The following is a 16316-nucleotide window of genomic DNA, read 5'->3' on the forward strand; positions in this document are numbered from 1 at the left end:
TAGCTCTATATACAGCACAGTGAGTATCTGTAGCTCTATATACAGCACAGTGAGTATCTGTAGCCCTATATACAGCACAGTGAGTATCTGTAGCCCTATATACAGGCACAGTGAGTATCTGTAGCCCTATATACAGCACAGTGAGTATCTGTAGACCTATATACAGCACAGTGAGTATCTGTAGACCTATATACAGCACAGTGAGTATCTGTAGCTCTATATACAGCACAGTGAGTATCTGTAGCTCTATATACAGCACAGTGAGTATCTGTAGTCCTATATACAGCACAGTGAGTATCTGTAGCTCTATATACAGGCACAGTGAGTATCTGTAGCTCTATATACAGCACAGTGAGTATCTGTAGCTCTATATACAGCACAGTGAGTATCTGTAGCTCTATATACAGCACAGTGAGTATCTGTAGCCCTATATACAGCACAGTGAGTATCTGTAGCCCTATATACAGCACAGTGAGTATCTGTAGCCCTATATACAGGCACAGTGAGTATCTGTAGACTTATATACAGCACAGTGAGTATCTGTAGCCCTATATACAGCACAGTGAGTATCTGTAGACCTATATACAGCACAGTGAGTATCTGTAGCTCTATATACAGCACAGTGAGTATCTGTAGCTCTATATACAGCACAGTGAGTATCTGTAGCTCTATATACAGCACAGTGAGTATCTGTAGCTCTATATACAGCACAGTGAGTATCTGTAGCTCTATATACAGCACAGTGAGTATCTGTAGCTCTATATACAGCACAGTGAGTATCTGTAGCCCTATATACAGGCACAGTGAGTATCTGTAGCCCTATATACAGCACAGTGAGTATCTGTAGCCCTATATACAGCACAGTGAGTATCTGTAGCCCTATATACAGCACAGTGAGTATCTGTAGCCCTATATACAGGCACAGTGAGTATCTGTAGCTCTATATACAGCACAGTGAGTATCTGTAGCTCTATATACAGCACAGTGAGTATCTGTAGCTCTATATACAGCACAGTGAGTATCTGTAGCTCTATATACAGGCACAGTGAGTATCTGTAGCCCTATATACAGCACAGTGAGTATCTGTAGCTCTATATACAGCACAGTGAGTATCTGTAGCCCTATATACAGCACAGTGAGTATCTGTAGCCCTATATACAGCACAGTGAGTATCTGTAGCTCTATATACAGCACAGTGAGTATCTGTAGCCCTATATACAGCACAGTGAGTATCTGTAGCTCTATATACAGCACAGTGAGTATCTGTAGCTCTATATACAGCACAGTGAGTATCTGTAGCTCTATATACAGGCACAGTGAGTATCTGTAGCCCTATATACAGCACAGTGAGTATCTGTAGCTCTATATACAGCACAGTGAGTATCTGTAGCCCTATATACAGCACAGTGAGTATCTGTAGCTCTATATACAGCACAGTGAGTATCTGTAGCTCTATATACAGCACAGTGAGTATCTGTAGCTCTATATACAGCACAGTGAGTATCTGTAGCCCTATATACAGGCACAGTGAGTATCTGTAGCCCTATATACAGCACAGTGAGTATCTGTAGCCCTATATACAGGCACAGTGAGTATCTGTAGCTCTATATACAGGCACAGTGAGTATCTGTAGTCCTATATACAGCACAGTGAGTATCTGTAGTCCTATATACAGGCACAGTGAGTATCTGTAGTCCTATATACAGCACAGTGAGTATCTGTAGCTCTATATACAGCACAGTGAGTATCTGTAGTCCTATATACAGCACAGTGAGTATCTGTAGCTCTATATACAGCACAGTGAGTATCTGTAGCTCTATATACAGCACAGTGAGTATCTGTAGTCCTATATACAGCACAGTGAGTATCTGTAGCTCTATATACAGCACAGTGAGTATCTGTAGCTCTATATACAGCACAGTGAGTATCTGTAGCCCTATATACAGCACAGTGAGTATCTGTAGCCCTATATACAGGCACAGTGAGTATCTGTAGCTCTATATACAGCACAGTGAGTATCTGTAGCTCTATATACAGGCACAGTGAGTATCTGTAGCCCTATATACAGCACAGTGAGTATCTGTAGCCCTATATACAGCACAGTGAGTATCTGTAGCCCTATATACAGGCACAGTGAGTATCTGTAGCCCTATATACAGCACAGTGAGTATCTGTAGCTCTATATACAGCACAGTGAGTATCTGTAGCCCTATATACAGCACAGTGAGTATCTGTAGCCCTATATACAGGCACAGTGAGTATCTGTAGACTTATATACAGGCACAGTGAGTATCTGTAGTCCTATATACAGCACAGTGAGTATCTGTAGCCCTATATACAGCACAGTGAGTATCTGTAGTTCTATATACAGCACAGTGAGTATCTGTAGCTCTATATACAGGCACAGTGAGTATCTGTAGTCCTATATACAGCACAGTGAGTATCTGTAGCTCTATATACAGCACAGTGAGTATCTGTAGCTCTATATACAGCACAGTGAGTATCTGTAGCTCTATATACAGCACAGTGAGTATCTGTAGTCCTATATACAGCACAGTGAGTATCTGTAGCCCTATATACAGCACAGTGAGTATCTGTAGCCCTATATACAGCACAGTGAGTATCTGTAGCCCTATATACAGCACAGTGAGTATCTGTAGCCCTATATACAGGCACAGTGAGTATCTGTAGACTTATATACAGCACAGTGAGTATCTGTAGCCCTATATACAGCACAGTGAGTATCTGTAGCCCTATATACAGCACAGTGAGTATCTGTAGCCCTATATACAGGCACAGTGAGTATCTGTAGCCCTATATACAGCACAGTGAGTATCTGTAGCTCTATATACAGCACAGTGAGTATCTGTAGCTCTATATACAGGCACAGTGAGTATCTGTAGCCCTATATACAGGCACAGTGAGTATCTGTAGCTCTATATACAGCACAGTGAGTATCTGTAGTCCTATATACAGCACAGTGAGTATCTGTAGCCCTATATACAGGCACAGTGAGTATCTGTAGCTCTATATACAGGCACAGTGAGTATCTGTAGACTTATATACAGGCACAGTGAGTATCTGTAGACTTATATACAGGCACAGTGAGTATCTGTAGCTCTATATACAGGCACAGTGAGTATCTGTAGCTCTATATACAGCACAGTGAGTATCTGTAGCCCTATATACAGCACAGTGAGTATCTGTAGCCCTATATACAGCACAGTGAGTATCTGTAGCCCTATATACAGGCACAGTGAGTATCTGTAGCCCTATATACAGGCACAGTGAGTATCTGTAGCTCTATATACAGCACAGTGAGTATCTGTAGCCCTATATACAGCACAGTGAGTATCTGTAGCCCTATATACAGCACAGTGAGTATCTGTAGCCCTATATACAGCACAGTGAGTATCTGTAGCCCTATATACAGCACAGTGAGTATCTGTAGCCCTATATACAGGCACAGTGAGTATCTGTAGCTCTATATACAGCACAGTGAGTATCTGTAGCTCTATATACAGCACAGTGAGTATCTGTAGCTCTATATACAGCACAGTGAGTATCTGTAGCTCTATATACAGCACAGTGAGTATCTGTAGCTCTATATACAGGCACAGTCAGTATCTGTAGTCCTATATACAGCACAGTGAGTATCTGTAGCTCTATATACAGCACAGTGAGTATCTGTAGACTTATATACAGGCACAGTGAGTATCTGTAGCCCTATATACAGGCACAGTGAGTATCTGTAGCCCTATATACAGCACAGTGAGTATCTGTAGCTCTATATACAGCACAGTGAGTATCTGTAGTCCTATATACAGCACAGTGAGTATCTGTAGCCCTATATACAGCACAGTGAGTATCTGTAGCTCTATATACAGCACAGTGAGTATCTGTAGTCCTATATACAGCACAGTGAGTATCTGTAGCTCTATATACAGCACAGTGAGTATCTGTAGCTCTATATACAGCACAGTGAGTATCTGTAGTCCTATATACAGCACAGTGAGTATCTGTAGCCCTATATACAGCACAGTGAGTATCTGTAGCTCTATATACAGCACAGTGAGTATCTGTAGTCCTATATACAGCACAGTGAGTATCTGTAGCCCTATATACAGCACAGTGAGTATCTGTAGCTCTATATACAGCACAGTGAGTATCTGTAGTCCTATATACAGCACAGTGAGTATCTGTAGCTCTATATACAGCACAGTGAGTATCTGTAGCTCTATATACAGCACAGTGAGTATCTGTAGCTCTATATACAGCACAGTGAGTATCTGTAGCCCTATATACAGCACAGTGAGTATCTGTAGCCCTATATACAGCACAGTGAGTATCTGTAGTCCTATATACAGGCACAGTGAGTATCTGTAGCCCTATATACAGCACAGTGAGTATCTGTAGTCCTATATACAGCAGAGTGAGTATCTGTAGCCCTATATACAGCACAGTGAGTATCTGTAGCTCTATATACAGCACAGTGAGTATCTGTAGCTCTATATACAGGCACAGTGAGTATCTGTAGCCCTAAATACAGGCACAGTGAGTATCTGTAGCTCTATATACAGCACAGTGAGTATCTGTAGCTCTATATACAGCACAGTGAGTATCTGTAGCTCTATATACAGGCACAGTGAGTATCTGTAGCTCTATATACAGCACAGTGAGTATCTGTAGCCCTATATACAGCACAGTGAGTATCTGTAGCTCTATATACAGCACAGTGAGTATCTGTAGTCCTATATACAGCACAGTGAGTATCTGCAGCTCTATATACAGCACAGTGAGTATCTGTAGTCCTATATACAGCACAGTGAGTATCTGTAGCTCTATATACAGCACATTGAGTATCTGTAGTCCTATATACAGCACAGTGAGTATCTGTAGTCCTATATACAGGCACAGTGAGTATCTGTAGCTCTATATACAGGCACAGTGAGTATCTGTAGCTCTATATACAGCACAGTGAGTATCTGTAGCTCTATATACAGCACAGTGAGTATCTGTAGCTCTATATACAGCACAGTGAGTATCTGTAGCTCTATATACAGCACAGTGAGTATCTGTAGCCCTATATACAGCACAGTGAGTATCTGTAGCTCTATATACAGGCACAGTGAGTATCTGTAGCTCTATATACAGGCACAGTGAGTATCTGTAGCTCTATATACAGGCACAGTGAGTATCTGTAGCTCTATATACAGCACAGTGAGTATCTGTAGCTCTATGTACAGCACAGTGAGTATCTGTAGCCCTATATACAGCACAGTGAGTATCTGTAGCTCTATATACAGCACAGTGAGTATCTGTAGCCCTATATACAGCACAGTGAGTATCTGTAGCTCTATATACAGGCACAGTGAGTATCTGTAGCTCTATATACAGGCACAGTGAGTATCTGTAGCTCTATATACAGGCACAGTGAGTATCTGTAGCTCTATATACAGCACAGTGAGTATCTGTAGCTCTATATACAGCACAGTGAGTATCTGTAGCCCTATATACAGCACAGTGAGTATCTGTAGCCCTATATACAGGCACAGTGAGTATCTGTAGCTCTATGTACAGCACAGTGAGTATCTGTAGCTCTATATACAGCACAGTGAGTATCTGTAGCCCTATATACAGCACAGTGAGTATCTGTAGCTCTATATACAGCACAGTGAGTATCTGTAGCTCTATGTACAGCACAGTGAGTATCTGTAGCTCTATATACAGCACAGTGAGTATCTGTAGCCCTATATACAGCACAGTGAGTATCTGTAGCTCTATATACAGGCACAGTGAGTATCTGTAGCTCTATATACAGGCACAGTGAGTATCTGTAGCTCTATATACAGCACAGTGAGTATCTGTAGCTATATATACAGGCACAGTGAGTATCTGTAGCTATATATACAGGCACAGTGAGTATCTGTAGCCCTATATACAGCACAGTGAGTATCTGTAGCTCTATATACAGGCACAGTGAGTATCTGTAGCTCTATATACAGGCACAGTGAGTATCTGTAGCTCTATATACAGCACAGTGAGTATCTGTAGCTCTATATACAGGCACAGTGAGTATCTGTAGCTCTATATACAGCACAGTGAGTATCTGTAGCTCTATATACAGCACAGTGAGTATCTGTAGCTCTATGTACAGCACAGTGAGTATCTGTAGCTCTATATACAGGCACAGTGAGTATCTGTAGCTCTATATACAGCACAGTGAGTATCTGTAGCTCTATATACAGCACAGTGAGTATCTGTAGCTCTATATACAGCACAGTGAGTATCTGTAGCTCTATATACAGCACAGTGAGTATCTGTAGCTCTATATACAGCACAGTGAGTATCTGTAGCTCTATATACAGGCACAGTGAGTATCTGTAGCTCTATATACAGCACAGTGAGTATCTGTAGCCCTATATACAGCACAGTGAGTATCTGTAGCTCTATATACAGGCACAGTGAGTATCTGTAGCTCTATATACAGCACAGTGAGTATCTGTAGCTCTATATACAGCACAGTGAGTATCTGTAGCTCTATATACAGCACAGTGAGTATCTGTAGCCCTATATACAGGCACAGTGAGTATCTGTAGCTCTATATACAGCACAGTGAGTATCTGTAGCCCTATATACAGCACAGTGAGTATCTGTAGCCCTATATACAGCACAGTGAGTATCTGTAGCTCTATATACAGGCACAGTGAGTATCTGTAGCTCTATATACAGCACAGTGAGTATCTGTAGTTCTATATACAGCACAGTGAGTATCTGTAGCCCTATATACAGGCACAGTGAGTATCTGTAGCTCTATATACAGCACAGTGAGTATCTGTAGCTCTATATACAGCACAGTGAGTATCTGTAGCTCTATATACAGGCACAGTGAGTATCTGTAGCTCTATATACAGCACAGTGAGTATCTGTAGCTCTATATACAGCACAGTGAGTATCTGTAGCCCTATATACAGCACAGTGAGTATCTGTAGCTCTATATACAGCACAGTGAGTATCTGTAGCTCTATATACAGCACAGTGAGTATCTGTAGCTCTATATACAGCACAGTGAGTATCTGTAGCCCTATATACAGCACAGTGAGTATCTGTAGCCCTATATACAGCACAGTGAGTATCTGTAGCTCTATATACAGCACAGTGAGTATCTGTAGCTCTATATACGGCACAGTGAGTATCTGTAGCTCTATATACAGCACAGTGAGTATCTGTAGCTCTATATACGGCACAGTGAGTATCTGTAGCCCTATATACGGCACAGTGAGTATCTGTAGCCCTATATACGGCACAGTGAGTATCTGAAGCTCTATATACGGCACAGTGAGTATCTGTAGTCCTATATACGGCACAGTGAGTATCTGTAGCCCTATATACAGGCACAGTGAGTATCTGTAGCTCTATATACAGCACAGTGAGTATCTGTAGCTCTATATACAGCACAGTGAGTATCTGTAGCTCTATATACAGGCACAGTCAGTATCTGTAGTCCTATATACAGCACAGTGAGTATCTGTAGCTCTATATACAGGCACAGTGAGTATCTGTAGCTCTATATACAGCACAGTGAGTATCTGTAGCTCTATATACAGCACAGTGAGTATCTGTAGCTCTATATACAGCACAGTGAGTATCTGTAGCTCTATATACAGCACAGTGAGTATCTGTAGCTCTATATACAGCACAGTGAGTATCTGTAGTCCTATATACAGCACAGTGAGTATCTGTAGCTCTATATACAGCACAGTGAGTATCTGTAGCTCTATATACAGCACAGTGAGTATCTGTAGCCCTATATACAGCACAGTGAGTATCTGTAGTTCTATATACAGCACAGTGAGTATCTGTAGCCCTATATACAGCACAGTGAGTATCTGTAGCCCTATATACAGCACAGTGAGTATCTGTAGTCCTATATACAGCAGAGTGAGTATCTGTAGCCCTATATACAGCACAGTGAGTATCTGTAGCCCTATATACAGCACAGTGAGTATCTGTAGCCCTATATACAGCACAGTGAGTATCTGTAGCTCTATATACAGGCACAGTGAGTATCTGTAGCTCTATATACAGCACAGTGAGTATCTGTAGCTCTATATACAGGCACAGTGAGTATCTGTAGCTCTATATACAGCACAGTGAGTATCTGTAGCCCTATATACAGCACAGTGAGTATCTGTAGCTCTATATACAGCACAGTGAGTATCTGTAGTCCTATATACAGCACAGTGAGTATCTGTAGCTCTATATACAGGCACAGTGAGTATCTGTAGTCCTATATACAGCACAGTGAGTATCTGTAGCCCTATATACAGCACAGTGAGTATCTGTAGTCCTATATACAGCACAGTGAGTATCTGTAGCTCTATATACAGGCACAGTGAGTATCTGTAGTCCTATATACAGCACAGTGAGTATCTGTAGCCCTATATACAGCACAGTGAGTATCTGTAGTCCTATATACAGCACAGTGAGTATCTGTAGCTCTATATACAGCACAGTGAGTATCTGTAGCTCTATATACAGGCACAGTGAGTATCTGTAGCTCTATATACAGCACATTGAGTATCTGTAGTCCTATATACAGGCACAGTGAGTATCTGTAGCTCTATATACAGCACAGTGAGTATCTGTAGCTCTATATACAGGCACAGTGAGTATCTGTAGCTCTATATACAGCACAGTGAGTATCTGTAGTCCTATATACAGGCACAGTGAGTATCTGTAGCCCTATATACAGGCACAGTGAGTATCTGTAGCTCTATATACAGCACAGTGAGTATCTGTAGCCCTATATACAGGCACAGTGAGTATCTGTAGTCCTATATACAGCACAGTGAGTATCTGTAGTCCTATATACAGCACAGTGAGTATCTGTAGCTCTATATACAGCACAGTGAGTATCTGTAGCTCTATATACAGGCACAGTGAGTATCTGTAGCTCTATATACAGCACAGTGAGTATCTGTAGCCCTATATACAGCACAGTGAGTATCTGTAGCTCTATATACAGGCACAGTGAGTATCTGTAGCTCTATATACAGCACAGTGAGTATCTGTAGCTCTATATACAGCACAGTGAGTATCTGTAGCTCTATATACAGCACAGGGAGTATCTGTAGCTCTATATACAGCACAGTGAGTATCTGTAGCCATATATACAGCACAGTGAGTATCTGTAGCTCTATATACAGCACAGTGAGTATCTGTAGCTCTATATACAGCACAGTGAGTATCTGTAGCTCTATATACAGGCACAGTGAGTATCTGTAGTCCTATATACAGCACAGTGAGTATCTGTAGCCCTATATACAGCACAGTGAGTATCTGTAGCTCTATATACAGCACAGTGAGTATCTGTAGCTCTATATACAGCACAGTGAGTATCTGTAGCCCTATATACAGGCACAGTGAGTATCTGTAGCTCTATATACAGCACAGTGAGTATCTGTAGCTCTATATACAGCACAGTGAGTATCTGTAGCTCTATATACAGGCACAGTGAGTATCTGTAGCTCTATATACAGCACAGTGAGTATCTGTAGCTCTATATACAGCACAGTGAGTATCTGTAGCCCTATATACAGCACAGTGAGTATCTGTAGCCCTATATACAGGCACAGTGAGTATCTGTAGCTCTATATACAGCACAGTGAGTATCTGTAGCTCTATATACGGCACAGTGAGTATCTGTAGCTCTATATACAGCACAGTGAGTATCTGTAGTCCTATATACGGCACAGTGAGTATCTGTAGCTCTATATACGGCACAGTGAGTATCTGTAGCTCTATATACGGCACAGTGAGTATCTGTAGCTCTATATACGGCACAGTGAGTATCTGTAGCCCTATATACGGCACAGTGAGTATCTGTAGCCCTATATACGGCACAGTGAGTATCTGTAGCCCTATATACGGCACAGTGAGTATCTGTAGCCCTATATACGGCACAGTGAGTATCTGTAGCCCTATATACGGCACAGTGAGTATCTGTAGCTCTATATACAGGCACAGTGAGTATCTGTAGCTCTATATACAGGCACAATGAGTATCTGTAGTCCTATATACAGGCACACTGAGTATCTGTAGCCCTATATACAGCACAGTGAGTATCTGTAGCTCTATATACAGCACAGTGAGTATCTGTAGTCCTATATACAGGCACAGTGAGTATCTGTAGCTCTATATACAGCACAGTGAGTATCTGTAGTCCTATATACAGCACAGTGAGTATCTGTAGTCCTATATACAGCACAGTCAGTATCTGTAGCCCTATATACAGCACAGTGAGTATCTGTAGCTCTATATACAGCACAGTGAGTATCTGTAGCCCTATATACAGCACAGTGAGTATCTGTAGCTCTATATACAGCACAGTGAGTATCTGTAGCCCTATATACAGGCACAGTGAGTATCTGTAGCTCTATATACAGCACAGTGAGTATCTGTAGCCCTATATACAGCACAGTGAGTATCTGTAGCTCTATATACAGCACAGTGAGTATCTGTAGCTCTATATACAGCACAGTGAGTATCTGTAGCTCTATATACAGCACAGTGAGTATCTGTAGCCCTATATACAGCACAGTGAGTATCTGTAGCTCTATATACAGCACAGTGAGTATCTGTAGCTCTATATACAGCACAATGAGTATCTGTAGTCCTATATACAGGCACAGTGAGTATCTGTAGCCCTATATACAGCACAGTGAGTATCTGTAGCTCTATATACAGGCACAGTGAGTATCTGTAGCTCTATATACAGCACAGTGAGTATCTGTAGCCCTATATACAGCACAGTGAGTATCTGTAGCTCTATATACAGCACAGTGAGTATCTGTAGCTCTATATACAGCACAGTGAGTATCTGTAGCTCTATATACAGCACAGTGAGTATCTGTAGCCCTATATACAGCACAGTGAGTATCTGTAGCTCTATATACAGCACAGTGAGTATCTGTAGCTCTATATACAGCACAGTGAGTATCTGTAGCCCTATATACAGCACAGTGAGTATCTGTAGCTCTATATACAGCACAGTGAGTATCTGTAGCTCTATATACAGCACAGTGAGTATCTGTAGCTCTATATACAGCACAGTGAGTATCTGTAGCTCTATATACAGCACAGTGAGTATCTGTAGTCCTATATACAGGCACAGTGAGTATCTGTAGCCCTATATACAGCACAGTGAGTATCTGTAGCTCTATATACAGCACAGTGAGTATCTGTAGCTCTATATACAGCACAGTGAGTATCTGTAGCCCTATATACAGCACAGTGAGTATCTGTAGCCCTATATACAGCACAGTGAGTATCTGTAGCTCTATATACAGCACAGTGAGTATCTGTAGCTCTATATACAGCACAGTGAGTATCTGTAGTCCTATATACAGGCACAGTGAGTATCTGTAGCTCTATATACAGCACAGTGAGTATCTGTAGCTCTATATACAGCACAGTGAGTATCTGTAGCTCTATATACAGCACAGTGAGTATCTGTAGCCCTATATACAGCACAGTGAGTATCTGTAGCTCTATATACAGGCACAGTGAGTATCTGTAGCTCTATATACAGCACAGTGAGTATCTGTAGCTCTATATACAGCACAGTGAGTATCTGTAGCCCTATATACAGGCACAGTGAGTATCTGTAGCCCTATATACAGCACAGTGAGTATCTGTAGTCCTATATACAGCACAGTGAGTATCTGTAGTCCTATATACAGCACAGTGAGTATCTGTAGCCCTATATACAGCACAGTGAGTATCTGTAGCTCTATATACAGCACAGTGAGTATCTGTAGCCCTATATACAGCACAGTGAGTATCTGTAGCTCTATATACAGCACAGTGAGTATCTGTAGCCCTATATACAGGCACAGTGAGTATCTGTAGCTCTATATACAGCACAGTGAGTATCTGTAGTCCTATATACAGCACAGTGAGTATCTGTAGCCCTATATACAGGCACAGTGAGTATCTGTAGCTCTATATACAGCACAGTGAGTATCTGTAGTCCTATATACAGCACAGTGAGTATCTGTAGCTCTATATACAGGCACAGTGAGTATCTGTAGCCCTATATACAGCACAGTGAGTATCTGTAGCTCTATATACAGCACAGTGAGTATCTGTAGCTCTATATACAGCACAGTGAGTATCTGTAGCCCTATATACAGCACAGTGAGTATCTGTAGCCCTATATACAGCACAGTGAGTATCTGTAGCTCTATATACAGCACAGTGAGTATCTGTAGCCCTATATACAGCACAGTATCTGTAGCCCTATATACAGCACAGTGAGTATCTGTAGCCCTATATACAGCACAGTGAGTATCTGTAGCTCTATATACAGCACAGTGAGTATCTGTAGCTCTATATACAGGCACAGTGAGTATCTGTAGCCCTATATACAGCACAGTGAGTATCTGTAGCCCTATATACAGCACAGTGAGTATCTGTAGTCCTATATACAGCACAGTGAGTATCTGTAGCTCTATATACAGCACAGTGAGTATCTGTAGTCCTATATACAGCACAGTGAGTATCTGTAGCCCTATATACAGCACAGTGAGTATCTGTAGCCCTATATACAGCACAGTGAGTATCTGTAGCTCTATATACAGCACAGTGAGTATCTGTAGCCCTATATACAGCACAGTGAGTATCTGTAGCTCTATATACAGCACAGTGAGTATCTGTAGCCCTATATACAGCACAGTGAGTATCTGTAGCTCTATATACAGCACAGTGAGTATCTGTAGCCCTATATACAGGCACAGTGAGTATCTGTAGCTCTATATACAGCACAGTGAGTATCTGTAGCTCTATATACAGCACAGTGAGTATCTGTAGCCCTATATACAGCACAGTGAGTATCTGTAGCCCTATATACAGCACAGTGAGTATCTGTAGCTCTATATACAGCACAGTGAGTATCTGTAGCCCTATATACAGCACAGTGAGTATCTGTAGCTCTATATACAGGCACAGTGAGTATCTGTAGCTCTATATACAGCACAGAGAGTATCTGTAGTCCTATATACAGCACAGTGAGTATCTGTAGCTCTATATACAGCACAGTGAGTATCTGTAGCCCTATATACAGCACAGTGAGTATCTGTAGCCCTATATACAGCACAGTGAGTATCTGTAGCTCTATATACAGCACAGTGAGTATCTGTAGTCCTATATACAGCACAGTGAGTATCTGTAGCCCTATATACAGCACAGTGAGTATCTGTAGCTCTATATACAGCACAGTGAGTATCTGTAGCCCTATATACAGCACAGTGAGTATCTGTAGCTCTATATACAGGCACAGTGAGTATCTGTAGCTCTATATACAGCACAGTGAGTATCTGTAGCTCTATATACAGGCACAGTGAGTATCTGTAGCTCTATATACAGCACAGTGAGTATCTGTAGCTCTATATACAGCACAGTGAGTATCTGTAGCTCTATATACAGGCACAGTGAGTATCTGTAGCTCTATATACAGGCACAGTGAGTATCTGTAGCCCTATATACAGCACAGTGAGTATCTGTAGCTCTATATACAGCACAGTGAGTATCTGTAGCTCTATATACAGCACAGTGAGTATCTGTAGCCCTATATACAGCACAGTGAGTATCTGTAGCTCTATATACAGGCACAGTGAGTATCTGTAGCTCTATATACAGCACAGTGAGTATCTGTAGCTCTATATACAGCACAGTGAGTATCTGTAGCTCTATATACAGGCACAGTGAGTATCTGTAGCCCTATATACAGCACAGTGAGTATCTGTAGCCCTATATACAGCACAGTGAGTATCTGTAGCTCTATATACAGCACAGTGAGTATCTGTAGTCCTATATACAGCACAGTGAGTATCTGTAGCCCTATATACAGCACAGTGAGTATCTGTAGCCCTATATACAGCACAGTGAGTATCTGTAGCTCTATATACAGCACAGTGAGTATCTGTAGCCCTATATACAGCACAGTGAGTATCTGTAGCTCTATATACAGCACAGTGAGTATCTGTAGCCCTATATACAGCACAGTGAGTATCTGTAGCTCTATATACAGCACAGTGAGTATCTGTAGTCCTATATACAGCACAGTGAGTATCTGTAGCTCTATATACAGCACAGTGAGTATCTGTAGCCCTATATACAGCACAGTGAGTATCTGTAGCTCTATATACAGCACAGTGAGTATCTGTAGCCCTATATACAGCACAGTGAGTATCTGTAGCTCTATATACAGCACAGTGAGTATCTGTAGCCCTATATACAGGCACAGTGAGTATCTGTAGCTCTATATACAGCACAGTGAGTATCTGTAGCTCTATATACAGCACAGTGAGTATCTGTAGCCCTATATACAGCACAGTGAGTATCTGTAGCCCTATATACAGCACAGTGAGTATCTGTAGCTCTATATACAGCACAGTGAGTATCTGTAGCTCTATATACAGGCACAGTGAGTATCTGTAGCCCTATATACAGGCACAGTGAGTATCTGTAGCCCTATATACAGGCACAGTGAGTATCTGTAGCCCTATATACAGGCACAGTGAGTATCTGTAGCCCTATATACAGCACAGTGAGTATCTGTAGCTCTATATACAGCACAGTGAGTATCTGTAGCCCTATATACAGCACAGTGAGTATCTGTAGTCCTATATACAGGCACAGTGAGTATCTGTAGCCCTATATACAGCACAGTGAGTATCTGTAACCCTATATACAGGCACAGTGAGTATCTGTAGCTCTATATACAGCACAGTGAGTATCTGTAGCCCTATATACAGCACAGTGAGTATCTGTAGCTCTATATACAGGCACAGTGAGTATCTGTAGCTCTATATACAGCACAGTGAGTATCTGTAGCTCTATATACAGCACAGTGAGTATCTGTAGCCCTATATACAGGCACAGTGAGTATCTGTAGTCCTATATACAGGCACAGTGAGTATCTGTAGTCCTATATACAGCACAGTGAGTATCTGTAGCCCTATATACAGGCACAGTGAGTATCTGTAGCTCTATATACAGCACAGTGAGTATCTGTAGCTCTATATACAGCACAGTGAGTATCTGTAGCCCTATATACAGCACAGTGAGTATCTGTAGCCCTATATACAGGCACAGTGAGTATCTGTAGCTCTATATACAGCACAGTGAGTATCTGTAGCTCTATATACAGCACAGTGAGTATCTGTAGCCCTATATACAGCACAGTGAGTATCTGTAGCCCTATATACAGCACAGTGAGTATCTGTAGCCCTATATACAGCACAGTGAGTATCTGTAGCCCTATATACAGGCACAGTGAGTATCTGTAGCCCTATATACAGCACAGTGAGTATCTGTAGCCCTATATACAGCACAGTGACTGATTACAACATTGTAGGTCTTTTTTATTTATAGAAGAAGAACATTATAGGACACAAAACATAAGAACAAAAACTGCAGAACAAGATGACAAAAACCCGACACAAATCACAGAAATAGAAACAAAATAAATCAAAACACAAATATAAGATCCGACCTACAGAGAAAGAACAAAATCCCCATCCCCCCAGGAATATATACATAGAGAAGAAATAACTATTATAAAACCTATAAAACCCCCGGCCCAGCTTCATTCATACTACTATATACAATCCCACACAACGCTCACACCGTCCTATATACACATAAAACACCATCCTATATACAAGATTATATACAATAAAACACTAAACCTAATATAACGTATATACAACCGGGAACTAACACTAACCTACTGGTCCCACTGCCGGACCTCATTCACACCACAGAAAACCAAAAATAACAATATATACAATAGTGACATGGACAATTTTTTTTTTTTTTTTAATATTATATTTTATATATTTTTTTTCATTTTTTAATATATATATAAAACACAGACCTACACTAACTATCCCGCCACCCCTGATCCAGCTCTGGCCACAAAGTTCAGGATTACTTCGAGCTAGGATCAGGCCCTGATTACAACATTGTAGACCCCTGTGATGCTAATTAGTGGACACAACTTGATGTAACATGTCCCTTTTGTCACATTATTTTCAGGGGTGCCATCATTTCTGTCCAGGCCGATTTCATGAGTTTAATTTTTTTTAAATTCTGTGGAAGCAGAAAAGCAATGTCTGACCTTCATCTGTTCATTTTCATAGATTTATAATTTATTATTACTTTTGTCAGATTCAAGTTATTTCTGTGACCATTGTGGGTTTTTCTTTCATTAAACGAGGGGAACCAACAATTTTGACCACGTGTGTATC

The 16316-nt window shown here is 41.2% G+C and overlaps 2 protein-coding genes across 9 annotated transcripts in view; one reads left to right on the forward strand and one right to left on the reverse strand.

Annotated features, from left to right (window-relative positions):
* The window catches only part of LOC141162622 (serine protease 27-like), a 104539-nt gene that overhangs the window by 38531 nt on the left and 49692 nt on the right, over positions 1-16316 (forward strand). The gene's annotated exons all lie outside the window — the stretch shown is intronic.
* Positions 1-16316, reverse strand: part of LOC141162618 (RING finger protein 112-like) — a 32401-nt gene that overhangs the window by 11857 nt on the left and 4228 nt on the right. The window lies entirely within an intron of this gene.

This window comes from Phyllobates terribilis, unplaced genomic scaffold (assembly GCF_046119375.1).
Source record: "Phyllobates terribilis strain yellow unplaced genomic scaffold, ASM4611937v1 Scaffold_9__5_contigs__length_417890890, whole genome shotgun sequence".
Classification (NCBI taxonomy): domain Eukaryota; kingdom Metazoa; phylum Chordata; class Amphibia; order Anura; family Dendrobatidae; genus Phyllobates; species Phyllobates terribilis.